The sequence below is a fragment of the Saccopteryx leptura genome, chromosome 3 (assembly GCF_036850995.1).
Source record: "Saccopteryx leptura isolate mSacLep1 chromosome 3, mSacLep1_pri_phased_curated, whole genome shotgun sequence".
Lineage (NCBI taxonomy): Eukaryota > Metazoa > Chordata > Mammalia > Chiroptera > Emballonuridae > Saccopteryx > Saccopteryx leptura.
Window position 1 is genome coordinate 215410622 of NC_089505.1, and position 14682 is coordinate 215425303.

Below are 14682 nucleotides of genomic sequence, written 5' to 3' on the forward strand. Positions count from 1 at the left end.
AGAACCTACAACCAAGACTACTTTATCCAGCAAGGCTATCGTTTAAAATCGAAGAGAAATAAAAAGCTTCCCAGACAAAAAACAACTCAAGGAATTCATTACAACCAAACCAATGCTGCAGGAAATGTTAAGGGGCCTGTTGTAAACAGATCAATGTGGGAAAAGAAAATAACAAAAAAGGAATACACCTTTAAAGAAGAAAATGGCAATAAACAACTACATATCAATAATAACCTTAAATGTAAATGGATTAAGTGATCCAATCAAAAGACATAGGGTAGCTGTGTGGATAAGAAAACAGGACCCATACATAAATTGTCTACAAGAGACACACCTTAGAACAAAAGACACACATAGATTGAAGGTAAAAGGATGGAAAAAAAACATTTCATGCAAACGGAAATGAAAAAAAAGCAGAGGTAGCAATACTTATATCAGATAAATTGGACTTTAAAACAAAGGATATAGTAAGAGATAAAGAAAGCCACTACATAATGATAAAGGGAGTAATCCAACAGGAAGATATAACTATTATAAATATCTATGCATCTAATATAGGAGCACCCAAATATATAAAGCAGACTTTGATGGATTTAAAGGGCAAGATCAACAGCAATACTATAGTAGTAGGGGATTTCAATACCCCACTAACATCACTAGATAGATCCTCAAGAAAGAAAATTAACAAAGAAACAGCAGACTTATTGGAAACACTAGATCAATTCAATTTAATAGATATCTTCAGAACCGTTCACCCTAAAGCAGTAGAATATACATTCTTTTCAAGTGCTCATGGTACATTCTCTAGGATAGACCACATGTTAGGGCACAAAAGTGCTCTCAACAAATTTAAGAGGACTGAAATCATATCAAGCATTTTCTCTGATCACAACGGTACGAAACTAGAAATGAATCACAACAGAAAAGCTCAAAAATTCTCAAACACATGGAAACTAAATAGCAGGTTGTTAAATAATGAATGGATTAAGAATCAGATCAAAGAAGAAATAAAAAAAAATTCCTAGAAATGAATGACAATGAGCATACAACAACTCAAAATTTATGGGACACAGCGAAGGCAGTGCTGAGAGGGAAGTTCATAGCACTACAGGCACACTTTCAGAAGCTAGAAAAAGCTCAAATAAACAACTTAACCGTGCATCTAAAAGAATTAGAAAAAGAACAGCAAGTAAATCCCAAATGTAGTAGAAGGAAGGAAATAATAAAGATCAGAGCAGAAATAAATGACATAGAGGCTAAAGAAACAATACAGAGGATCAATGAAACTAGGAGCTGGTTCTTTGAAAAGGTAAACAAGATTGATGAACCTTTAAGTAGACTCACCAAGAAAAAGAGAGAGAGGACTCAAATTAATAAAATTAAAAATGAGAGAGGAGAAATAACAACTGACACAACAGAAATAAAAAATATTGTAAGAAAATACTATGAAGAACTGTATGCCAAAAAACTAGACAACCTAGATGAAATGGACAAATTCCTTGAAGCATACAATCTTCCAAAAATCAATCAGGAAGAATCAGAAAACCTAAACAGACCAATTACAACAAATGAGATAGAAACAGTTATCAAAAAACTCACAACAAAGAAAAGTCCAGGGCCCGATGGCTTCACAACGGAATTCTACCAAATATTCAAAGAAGAACTAACTCCTATCCTTCTCAAACTATTTCAAAAAATTCAAGAGGAAGGAAGACTTCCAAGCTTCTTTTATGAGGCAAGCATAATTCTGATTCCAAAACCAGGCAAAGACAACACCAAGAAAGAAAATTATAGGCCAATATCTCTGATGACTATAGATGCTAAAATCCTCAACAAAATATTGGCAAACCGGATCCAACAATATATGGAAGAAATCATACACCATGATCAAGTGGGATTTATTCTGGTGAGGCAAGGCTGGTACAATATCCACAAATCAATCAGTGTGATTCATCACATAATCAAAAAGGAGAAAAACCATATGATAATTTCAATAGATGCAGAAAAAACATTTGATAAAATCCAGCACCCATTCATGATCAAAACTCTCAGAAAAGTGGGAATACAGGGAACATACCTAAACATGATAAAAGCCATCTATGAGAAACCCATAGCCAACATCATACTCAATGGGCAAAAATTAAAAGCAATACCCTTAAGATCAGGAACAAGTCAGGGGTGCCCCCTTTCACCACTCTTATTTTACATGGTCCTAGAAGTCCTGGCCACAGCAATCAGACAAGAAGAAGAAATAAAAGGCATTCATGTTGGAAAAGAAGAAGTAAAACTCTCATTATTTGCAGATGATATGATATTGTATATAGAAAACCCTAAAGTCTCAGTCAAAAAGCTACTGGACCTGGCCTGACCTGTGGTGGCGCAGTGGATAAAGCGTCAGCCTGGAAATGCTGAGGTCGCCGGTTCGAAACCCTGGGCTTGCCTGGTCAAGGCACATATGGGAGTTGATGCTTCCAGCTCCTCCCCCTTTTCTCTCTCTCCTCTCTCCCTCTCTCTCTCTCCTCAAAAATGAATAAATAAAAAATTAAAAAAATAAAAAGCTACTGGACCTGATAAATGAATTCAGCAAAGTAGCAGAATATAAAATCAATACTCAGAAATCAGAGGCATTTTTATACACCAACAATGAACAGTCAGAAAGAGAAATTAAGGAAACAATCCCCTTCACAATTACAACCAAAAAAATAAAGTACCTAGGAATAAACTTAACCAAGGAGACTAAAGACTTGTACTTGGAAAATTACAAAGCATTGATAAAAGAAATCAAGGAAGATACAAACAAGTGGAAGCATATACCGTGCTCATGGTTAGGAAGAATAAACATCATTAAACATGTCTATATTACCCAAAGCAATCTATAAATTCAATGCAATACCAATTAAAATACCAATGACATACTACAAAGATATAGACCTCATATACCAAAAATTTATATGGAACCAAAAGAGAACACGAATAGCCTCAGCAATCTTAAAAAAGAAGAATAAAGTGGGAGGTATCACACTTCCTGATATCAAGTTATACTACAAGGCCGTTGTACTCAAAACAGCCTGATACTGGCATAAGAACAGGCATATAGATCAATGGAACAGAACAGAGAACCCAGAAATAAACCCACAGTTCTATGGACAACTGATATTTGACAAAGGAGGTAAGGAAATACAATGGAGTAAAGACAGCCTCTTTAACAAATGGTGTTGGGAAAATTGGACAGCTACCTGCAAAAAAATGAAACTAGATCACCAGCTTACACCACTCACAAAAATAAACTCAAAATGGATAAAAGACTTAAATGTAGACCGTGAAACCATAAGCATCTTAGAAGAAAACATAGGCAGTAAGCTCTTGGACATCGCTCGGAGCAATATATTTGCTGATTTATCTCCACAGGCAAGTGAAATAAAAGACAGGTTAAACAAATGGGACTATATCAAACTAAAAAGCTTTTGCACAGCTAAAGACAACAAGAACCGAATAAAAAGACAAACTACACAATGGGAGAACATATTTGACAATACGACTAATAAGGGGTTAATAACCAAGATTTATAAAGAACTTGTAAATCTCAACACCAGGAAGACAAACAATCCAATCCAAAAATGGGCAAAAGAGATGAATAGACTCTTCTCCAAAGAGGACATACAGATGGCCAATAGGCATATGAAAAAATGCTCAACATCACTAATCATTAGAGAAATGCAAATTAAAGCCACAATGAGATATCACCTCACACCAGTCAGAATGACGCTCATCAACAAAACAACACAGAATAAGTGCTGGCGAGGATGTGGAGAAAAGGGAACCCTCCTGTACTGTTGGTGGGAATGCAGACTGGTGCAGCCACTGTGGAAAACAGTATGGAGATTCCTCAAAAAACTGAAAATCGAACTGACTTTTGACCCAGCTATCCCACTTTTAGGAATATACAGCAAGGACACCATAGAACGGCTCCAAAAGGAGAAATGCACCCCCATGTTTGTGGCAGCATTGTTCACAATAGTGAAGATCTGGAAACAGCCCAAGTGTCCGTCAGAGGACGAGTGGATTAAAAAGCTTTGGTACATATATACTATGGAATACTACTCAGCCATAAGAAATGACGACATTGGATCATTTACAGTAACATGGATGGACCTTGATAACATTATACGGAGTAAAATAAGTAAATCAGAAAAAAAACTAAGAACTATATGAATCCATACATAGAAGGGACATAAAAATGAGACTCAGAGACATGAACAAGAATGTGATGGCAACAGGGGTGGGGGCTTGGGGGAGGGGGGATGGGGTGAAGAAGGAGAGAGGGGTTGGGGGATTGGAGGGGCACAAAGAAAACCAGATAGAAGGTGACAGAAGACAATTTAACTTTGGGGGAGGGGTATACAGCACAATCAAATGTCAAAATAATCTAGAGATGTTTTCTCTCAACATATGTACCCTGATTTATCAATGTCACTGCATTAAATTTAATAAATTAAAAAAATAATAATTAAAAAAAACCAAAAACAATAGCTATCTCATGTGAATGAATAAAACTTACACACATAAAAAAAAGTATGTTGTTTAGTTGCTACATTTTTGTGCATTTCTTTCCCTCTTTTTTGCAGTTGAATTTTAGTTTCAAGGCTTTATGATCAGAAAATATGCTTGGTACAATTTCTATTTTTCTGACTTTGCTGATGTTATTTTTGTGGCTCAACATATGGTCAATTCTTGAGAATGTTCCATGTACACCAGAAAATTGTATACTCTGTCACTTTGGGATGAAATGTCCTGTATATGTCTATCATATCCAGGTGCTCTAATGTTTCATTTAAGGCCAATATTTCTTTATTGATTTGCTGTTTGGATGAACAATTTAGAGCCGTCAGCAGTGTATTGAGGTCTCCACGTATGATTGTATTTTTGTCGGTTTTTGTTTTTAGGTCAGTCAGTAGCTGTCTTATATATTTTGATGCTCCTTGGTTTGGTGCATATATATTAAGAATTGTTATATCTTCTTGATTCAGTGTCCCCTTAATCATTATGAAATGATCATTTTTGTCTCTGATTATTTTTGCTGTCTTGCTGTGAGCATTGTTAGATATGTGTATTGCTACACCTGCTTTTTTTTGGATGTTATTTGCTTGGAGTATTTTTTTCCAGCCTTTCACTTTGAATTTGTTTTTATCCTTGATGCTTAAATGTGTTTCTTGTAGGCTGGATACAGTTGGATTTTCTTTTATAATCCATTCTGCTACACTGTGTCTTTTTATTGGTGAGTTTAATCCATTTACATTTAGTGTAATTATTGACTCTTGAGGGTTTCCTACTTCCATTTTATATATTGCTTTCTGTTAGTTGGGTACCTTGTGTGATTCTTCTCTTTTGTTTTTCTATCATTTGTTTTTGTTTTGTTGTAATCCATACTTCTTTCCTCTGTTACTTCCTTTTTCAAGACATGTGCTTCTGTGATGGTTTTTTTGGGGATGATTACCATTAAGTAATGGAAAGGGTACCTACCATGTTTATTGTAGTACTCTATCTATGAGTGCTTCTGCACTCCATTTTCCTTTGCTACTGGTAATCTCTGTCCTCTTCCCTTTTTTGTTTTTGTTGTCACAGTTTAAATTTGGTTTTATTGTGTTCTTGTTGGAGCTTTTACTTGTGGTTTTGTTTTGTTTTGTTCTTTGAATCTGGTTGGAAAACCTCCTTTAGTATTTCCTGAAGTAGTGTTTTTCTGATGATAAATTTCTTCATCTTTTCTGTATCTGTGAGTGTTTTTATTTCTCCTTCCTATTTGAAGAATAGCTTTGATCGATATAGTATTCTTGGCTGGAAGTTTCTCTGTTTCAGAACTTTAAATATTGGGGTCAATTCTCTTCTTTCTTGCAGAGTTTCTGCTGAGAAATCTGATGATAATATAGTATGCCTTCCTTTATATGTTGTATTCTCTTTTCCCTGGCTGCCTTGAGAATTGTTTCTTTGTCGTTCATTTGTTTCAATTTCATTATGATGTGCCTTTGAGTAGGTTTGTTTGTGTTCTGTTTGCTTCTTGAATTCAAGGCTTTAGTTCTTTCCACAGTCTTGGGAAGTTCTCATCTATTATTTGTTTGAATAAATTCTCCATTCCATTTTCTCTCTCTTCTCCTTCTGATATACCTATTATTCTTATGTTACTCTTTTTGATTGAGTCAGACAATTCCTGTAGGGCTTTTTCATTTTTTTAATTCATGAGTCTCTTTCTTCTTCTCTCTGTTGTGCCTCAAGTTGCCTGTCTTCTATGTCACAAATCCTCTCTTCTATCTGGCCTGTTCTATTAGCTATGCTTGTTACCTTGTTTTTCAATTCATGTATTGAGTTTTTCATCTCTGTTTGATTTGTTTTTATAGTTTCAATTTCCTTGGACATATATTCTTTGTGTTCATTGAGTTGTTTTTTGAGCTCCCCAAATTGCCTTTCTGTGCTTTCTTGTATATCTCTGAGTATTTTTAGGATTTCTATTTTAAATTCTCTGTCATTTAACTACAAGGTTTCCAATCTATTAAAATTTTTTCTATAGATTTTTTCTTATCTATCTTTGTTACATCTCTGTCTTTTGTAGTCATGATATTCAATTTCCTTTTCCTTAATGGCATCTGAGGGTGGTTTTGTTAATAACACTAATTTGAATTAATATTGAATAAGAAGTAAAAAAAATAGACAATAAGAAAATAATTTAAAAATTATTGTTTTGTTTTATTTGTCTTTGAGAAAAACCATAAAAAACTGAGAAGGATATTGTGCCAAATGGAAGAAAAATTACCTATAACAGAGATCCTGAGTTGGGAAGAAGTGACAAAGGATCAAAAAACGAGGTTGGGACTCACAAAATGCAAAAAAGAAAAAAATTTGGATCAAGAATAAAATAATTTGTTTGTAAATGATGATTGAATGAGAGATATAGTGAAAGAGAAAGGAAGAAAACCAGAAAAAGAAAAAAATACTATTGTATTAAGTGGAACAAAAACTACATAGAATGGAGAGCCAGGGTTGGGGGAAATGCTAATGAGTTAAAAAGTGAAGTAAAAATCACACAAAATGCCACAAAGAAAAATTTAAATCCAAAATAAAATAATTTGTTCATGAGTGAGGATTGAATGAGAGGAAAATAAAAGAGAAAAGAAGAAACTAAGAGAGAGGGAGAAAAAAGAAAAAGATAAAAACAAAGAAGAAAAGAAAAAAAGGAGAAAGTTAAGGATTTTGGAGTGTAACCCTCATAGCGAGAAAGTAAAAGGAAAAGAACAAAAATGGGAAATGTAACACTTATAGGTAATGTAGTTCAAGATGAAGAGAAAAGAATATGATGTGCAGAGGATAAAAAGAAGAAAAGAAAATAAAGATAAGAAAATGAAAGAAACATAAAAAAGTGGAAAAAGTTATAAAGACTGTGGATTATTCTTGATTTTGAGAAGTTATCTTCTTCCTTTTCCTTTCTTCTCCCTCTTCCTGGTTGGTGGCACTGTACCCCAGTCTCTACCCCTGTGTCATGGTTAGGTAGAGATTTGCAGTTGATGTGTCGCTATGGCAATGTCATATATTAGGCCTCAGTCTCATTGGTAGTTGGGGCTTGTTAGCATTTGCAGGCTACAGCAATGGAAGAGTCCATTTTCCCGGAGCCTCTCTCCTAGTTTCTCCTTTTTGAATTAGCAGCCTGGTGATCCAGCTATGAGGTTTCCCCTGCACTACCTGAAGAGTAGGAGGCTCAAAGAGCTGGCAAAAACTCACTCTGTCTCCATTCAGCACAGGGATCTGGGTAAGGCTCTGTCACTCAGAGCCACCATCATAATCAGGCAGGGCTGGGAGCAATTTGTTCTCAAGGTTCTTTCTATGAGCCTCCAGGCATGTCTAGTATGCCTCAGCACTCTGTGGGACCACTCTCCCCAGGCTTTTTGCAGTTTGTAACCTGTATTGGGTGAGAATAAGATGCCCTAGTCACGGTCTGCAAGAACAGGATGTCTTAAAAGCTGCCAAGTCTCTCTTTTTAGCACACAGCCCTGAATATGAAAGCTCTGGCAATCAGAACCACCAGCTTAAACAGGCAGGGGGGGCATGCTGACTTCTGTTCAGGTTCCTTTCTAAAGTTCCCCAGGTATATCTAGTTCAATTTTTTTTTTTTTGTATTTTTCTGAAGCTGGAAACGGGAGAGACAGTCAGACAGACTCCCGCATGCGCCTGACCGGGATCCACCCGGCACGCCCACCAGGGGCGAAGTTCTGCCCACCAGGAGGCGATGCTCTGCCCCTCTGGGGCATCGCTCTGCTGTGACCAGAGCCACTCTAGTGCCTGGGGCAGAGGCCAAGGAGCCATCCCCTGCGCCCGGGCCATCTTTGCTCCAATGGAGCCTTGGCTGCAGGAGGGGAAGAGAGAGACAGAGAGGAAGGAGGGGGGTGGGGGGTGGAGAAGCAAATGGATGCTTCTCCTATGTGCCCTGGCCGGCAATCGAACCCGGGTCCCCCGCACGCCAGGCCAACGCTCTACCGCTGAGCCAACCGGCCAGGGCTATCTAGTTAAATTTGCCTTAGCATTCTGTGGGATTGCTGTCTGCAGGCTTCTCCCTTGTTAAAAAGCCTACTGCCTAGCCTGCCCAACTTCTGCAGTGTTCTCTGAGGTCTGTTCCATAGGAATGTGTTTTTCACCCTGTATTGGCTGACAGGAAGTTGCCCCCACCAATACATGCAGAGCAAGAGGCACTAAAAAAATATCACATCTCTTATCTTAGATCCCTGACCTGAGAAAGAAGACCTTGTCAGCCAGAGCTGCATAAGGCATTTGGGCAGTGAGCAGACTGTGTGTTAAGCAAATTTCAGTGATTGGATCCATGGACCTGCTCCAGAGACTGTCTGCAAGCTGCCTGCATGCCCCTCCCCCTAGCACTTTTGTATTTTTTCTTCCTGGGGAATGTTCTTTGTTAGCTTGTATGGCTGGCTTCTGGAGAGGTCCAGGTGCAGGGACATCCGCTTTTGCACACTCCCCACGCGCTGTTGCTCGGGGAGCAGGGGTCACACTGAGACTCTGGTCACAGCCCATGCAGAAGTCCTTGACCCTGCCCCTCTGTTCAGGAATGTGGGCACCCACGCCTGGGGTGCTAGGAGGAACCACTCGCACACTGTCCGTGCTCACCAACCAGGATATCGGGGTTAATGGAGGCCATTGCTCGCCCGCCTTTGCCGAGGTCCAGCACCAGCATTAGCTCACGTGGGCTGAGTTACCACAGGCACACCTTTTCCTCGGCTTGAATGTCTGTGCCCCCGCCCAGCTCTTTCCACACCCCCAGCCCTCACTTTCTCTCAGTTCCAAGTGAAAGCAGCCCTTGCTCAGGTTAGTGAGGAAAGTGGAGTGTTCCATTCTCTGTCTTATTTCCTTCAGGGTTGATTATATATTTAGCCACCTTTTCGCCCAAGCATACCTTTTTTTTCAGTGTGTGGGACTTACAGACACTCCTGGAATCATTTTCTCTGTCTCTGGTTGAAGAACTTGTTGAAATTTTGGGGAAAGGTCTCAGGAGTACTCCTTACGGCCACATTTTTCTGATGTCAGGTTAGTTTCTATTCGTGAGGTCTCTTTTAAAGACTGAATTGATACTAGACTCTGATCATTGAATATTTAGAATACCACAATATCTATTTTTTAAAGTAAGATTATATGTTTAAATCAACATAAAATTTAGAACAAATTATTCTTAGGTTAACCTAGATATATCAGAAAAAGAGGATAAATATTTAAAAGAATACTGTAGTAGAATTGTCTTTACTAAAGCCTAAAATATATTTTATTTATTTCTTAAATAAGCAGCTCTTACAACCATGAATTACATCAAAGTCTTCTTTGCAGGTATTAAAGCAAGCTCCATGCTTCTGATTTGGAAGTAGAAGAAATAACACTAAGACTTTCTAATAGATATCATTAGATCTTTATAATGCAGCAGCGCAATCTTGTTCAGTGTTAAGAAAACCTTCATTTTTAAAAGACAAGATCATACGTGTATCAAAACAAGAATCCTCTGAGCCTGACCAGGTGGTGGCATAGGGAGTGGTGCAGTGGATAGAGTGTCAGACTGAAACACAGAGGACCCAGGTTCAAAACCCCTGAGGTTGCCAGCTTGAACACAGGCTCACCACCTTGAGTGAGGGGTCACTGGCTTGAGTGTAAGATCATAGACATGACCCCATGTTTGCTGGCTTGAGCTCAAAGGTTACTGGCTTGAAGCCCAGGGTCGCTGACTCAAGCAAGAGGTCACTCATTCTGCTGTAGTTCCCCAAGTCAAGGCACATGTGAGAAAGCAATCAATGAACAACTAAGGTGCCGCAATGAAGAATTGATGATTCTCATTTCTCTCCCTTTCTGTCTATCTGTCCCTCTCTGTGCCTTTTGCTCTGTCTCTGTCACAATTTTTTTTTCTTTAGGACTTAGACAATGAGTTTCCTTAAAGAAAGCTACATCCTTTACAATTGTTATAAGTGTGTGATAAATTCTCCATCAAGCATATCTTTATGTTTTAGACTTAGTTTATTGATAAATTCTTAATTCAGTTTGATTGAATCCTTATAAGCTTGAAGGAAGTTTAATTTTTATTTTGAAGTCTTGCTGAAAAGTCTCTGAAACAAAGCAAAGCATTTCCAAATATAAAGGGACATTTGTCCTTTTTACTGTTAAGCTGAGTATAATGCCAGAAATTAATATTTTTCATTGAAACCCAATCATAATGTAAAGGCTGCCAGAAAAGTAAACTCAAACCTAAGCAAGCAATTAGCACCAAAGGTCCTAGAAGGCTAGTCCCACCACCATGCCTTCAAGAATAGAAATAAGCAAGGCCCTGGCTGGTTGGCTCAGCGGTAGAGCGTCGGCCTAGCGTGCGGAGGACCCGGGTTCGATTCCCGGCCAGGGCACACAGGAGAAGCGCCCATTTGCTTCTCCACCCCTCTGCCGTGCCTTCCTCTCTGTCTCTCTCTTCCCCTCCCGCAGCCAAGGCTCCATTGGAGCAAAGATGGCCCGGGCACTGGGGATGGCTCCTTGGCCTCTGCCCCAGGCGCTAGAGTGGCTCTGGTCGCAACATGGCGATGCCCAGGATGGGCAGAGCATCGCCCCCTGGTGGGCAGAGCATCGCCCCTGGTAGGCGTGCCGGGTGGATCCCAGTCGGGCACATGCGGGAGTCTGTCTGACTGTCTCTCCCTGTTTCCAGCTTCAGAAAATAGCAAAAAAAAAAAAATAATAAAAATAAATAAAAATAAAAAAGAATAGAAATAAGCATTGTGTGGGTAGAACATTCATCTCACTGCAGATTTCCCATAGCATAAAAGAAAGCTTGGATGTAGCAAATGCTTAATAATGATTTGCTACATAAAAACAGAACATTCATCACACAGATAGGTTTGTCTGTTATAGCTATGTGATGATTAGTCCAGTGAGGTTACCATTTTATATTTTACTTCTTGTCTAGGTGGCTTCAAGGAGATATTGATTTAAGAAATGATAACAGGAATGCTTCAATCATTTCTTATCCCCTCCTATTTCCTTACCTGGATATGGAAGCCCATCACGACTAAACCAATCTTCTTGACAAAGAAAAAATATTCTGAAAGAGTGCACACCTAGGTTTTAATGTGGGAAACTCTGGAACTTCATTTCAAATTATACTGCTTTCTACTTTATAGGTAACTCATAAAAACAATCAATGTTGAAAATCATGTAAATGAAAGCACACTGCATTTTTTATACCCTCAGAACTGCAGAGAGGAATTTTTAATCCCCTAAGTAGGAGTGCAAGTTGACACCAACTCCCAAAGCAATGGCAGTCTTAAGTACAAGCACACATAGAATAAATTGGTGAATCTAAGCTTACCACTGAGATTGGGCATAAATGGCTTACTTATATACCCAAACAAATATGTTTAGAAATCTGATTTTATATTAAAATAAAGATAACTGAGGCTAGAAATCTATTTGAAATCTGTCAACATATTTTATCATATATGTGAATAAAGTTTAATACACAGATATCTCAATGAGTGTTTTGGCCTCTTTTATTTGCAGTAGAATCATGAATCTGCAGGGGTAACAAAAGAAACTATTAAATAAAAATTTTATTAATATTTTTTACAATGGCTTAATGTTGACTAAGAGTTAGCTCACTTCAAATGGTAAAATATAACTAATTTAAAATTGAAAATTATAAACTTCAAAGCATTTTTCCCATAATTTATTAAAAGGAAGCAATAAGTTGCCAAACAGAATTTTTACATTTTATTGAGTGTTATCATAGTATGGACAAAGCTTTTTTAAACCTAGTCTATAAAAATATAAAAGAATTTATAATGGTCAGAATGATTAAGGTCATGTTAGCAACATGACTTCTTTTTCAATTTAGTTTCTATGTCAAATTTTGTTTCTCTGAATATTAAAAAGTTCTCATACCCAATCAGTTTTGCTATATCCTTTACATTCTGTAAACTGTCAAAAACATTTTAATTAACATTTAATTACAATATCCTTGTGAAGGATAAAAACCTCATATTATTTCCTGTTTTACACACTATATGAGGAAACTACAAAATAGGAATTTTCAAGTAAAATGTTTTATATAATCTCTACCATTGTTTCAAAGTGTTTGCAAAAGAACACTGGGGGGAAAGCACATGTTAAGTGCTTTCAGTAAATTAGTGACAAGTATCACTATGAAAACTACTATTTGTCCATGTTCTATTAAGCAACTTGCAAAAGACATTGTGGCCCCCCAGAGTCCTTTACTTTTTTATTTGTGCCAGTGGAACCTTGGCTGTGGGAGGGGAAGAGAGAGATAGAGAGAAAAAAGAGGGAGAAGAGTGGAGAAGCAGATGGGTGCTTCTCCTGTGTGCTCTGGCCAGGAATCAAACCTGGAACTTCCACATCGTGGGCCGATGTTCTACCCCTGAGCCAGCCATCCAGGGCCTCTTTTGCTCTAGTTTTTAAAAATATATATTATATAATTTTTATAATGAGATTTGATACGATCTCACATAGTTTTCCTGTTCTTAAAAATACGTTGCACTATTTAAATGGTACATTTTGTTCTTGAAATTGAGATAATTATTATAATTAAAATTTTAAAAAATTCATTTCAACTTTAATACAAAAACTTATATTAGTGATATGTTCAATAGAACCACAGCGAGAAGACAAAATGCAGAATTTTATTAGGTAGGACAGTGCACCAAGTGTATGTGCACCAAAAAGTCTCTGTTGTTTGTCTCTAATCTTTAACCCTTAATCACTTCCAGAAGCACGTTCTATTGACTCTAGTTTCTTATCTCAAGTAAAAGAGTATTCTGAAAGAATAAGTTATTGATTGACAAGCCTTCTACTAAGTTTTGGTTTAGAAATTGAATAATATAGTCTCATATCATTTTATCCGTGTTTTCTCCAATTGGGATTATTTTTGTATCTGACTCACAGATTGTCAACCATATGCTGTGCTCAGCTTAGTTGTACAGATCATGAACTGTTATGACGACCCTAAATCATGGTGAAACTCAAAAACTATAACTTACAGTCAACTTATTACTAGAGACATTTATTGGATAGAGTTTTTACAGTCTCATAATATTCTGAGAAGGTAACTATAAACTATTAACACAAGAGAAACACTATTAATAATAAAGATTCTAGAGGAGTTATTTTCAGGGAGATTTTAACCCTGAGAATGAAATTAGTTGAGTTTGAGATAATAAGATACCCTTAATCTGCTAAAATACCTGAAAAAGTATATTAACTTAATTTCATCATTTCAGAAAGATAAATTGCATCAAGAATTTTGTATAATCTGAAGTTTTAAAAATACTAATACCTTTGAATTATGTTATAAAATATTTATTTTCATTTCCATTTTGAATATGTTAAACTATTCCTGATATCTTGCCATCAGTCTAGGCAATTTCATGTTTTAAAAATAGTTTAATAGAAAAAAAATATTGGGAGATTCAAAGATGGTGACAGAGTAAGCAGATGTTCCAACTGCCACCTCCCAGGACCAAAATGAATTACAACTTAAGAATAATCATTTTGAAACACCAACTTTGGACTAAAGGAAGAGTAGTAGTCTATAACCAAGGATCCCAGTAGAAGCCACACTGAGACTGGTAGGAAGGGCAGAGATGTGGAAAGGGTTTACCTGTTCCCAGGAGTGAGGAGTGGATGAGGATCCAGAGGGAGGGTTGACCTGAGAGTGTGGGTCCTCAGCCCCAGGCCCAGAGCCCCAGCCTAGAGCCCCAGAGCCTAGAAGAGGCACCAACACAGCATTTGGAGGTAAAAAGAGCTGAGTTTCTGTCTGCAAGAAAGAGATAGGAGTCTTAGAGATGCAGGCTTCATCTTAAAGAGCCCACACAGAAAATATTGTTTATGGCTAGTAACCTGCAGCTCTGCTGGAGGGAGAGCTAAGAGGACTAGAATTGTGTGACCACAGTGTAAAGCAGGAAACCTAGAAAGAGACACTGTAGGGGATGACCACCAGAACCCCTGTGTTGAGTCACTATCTAGTACTACAGTCACTATCTTTTTGGGTTGAGCAGTACCCTCTGAGTGACACCAACATGAGGAGAAGCAACTGATCCACCCTTGGGAATCTCTTCTGCTCCAATCATGGTGACTGGGTCATGCTGCAAAACCAGGAGG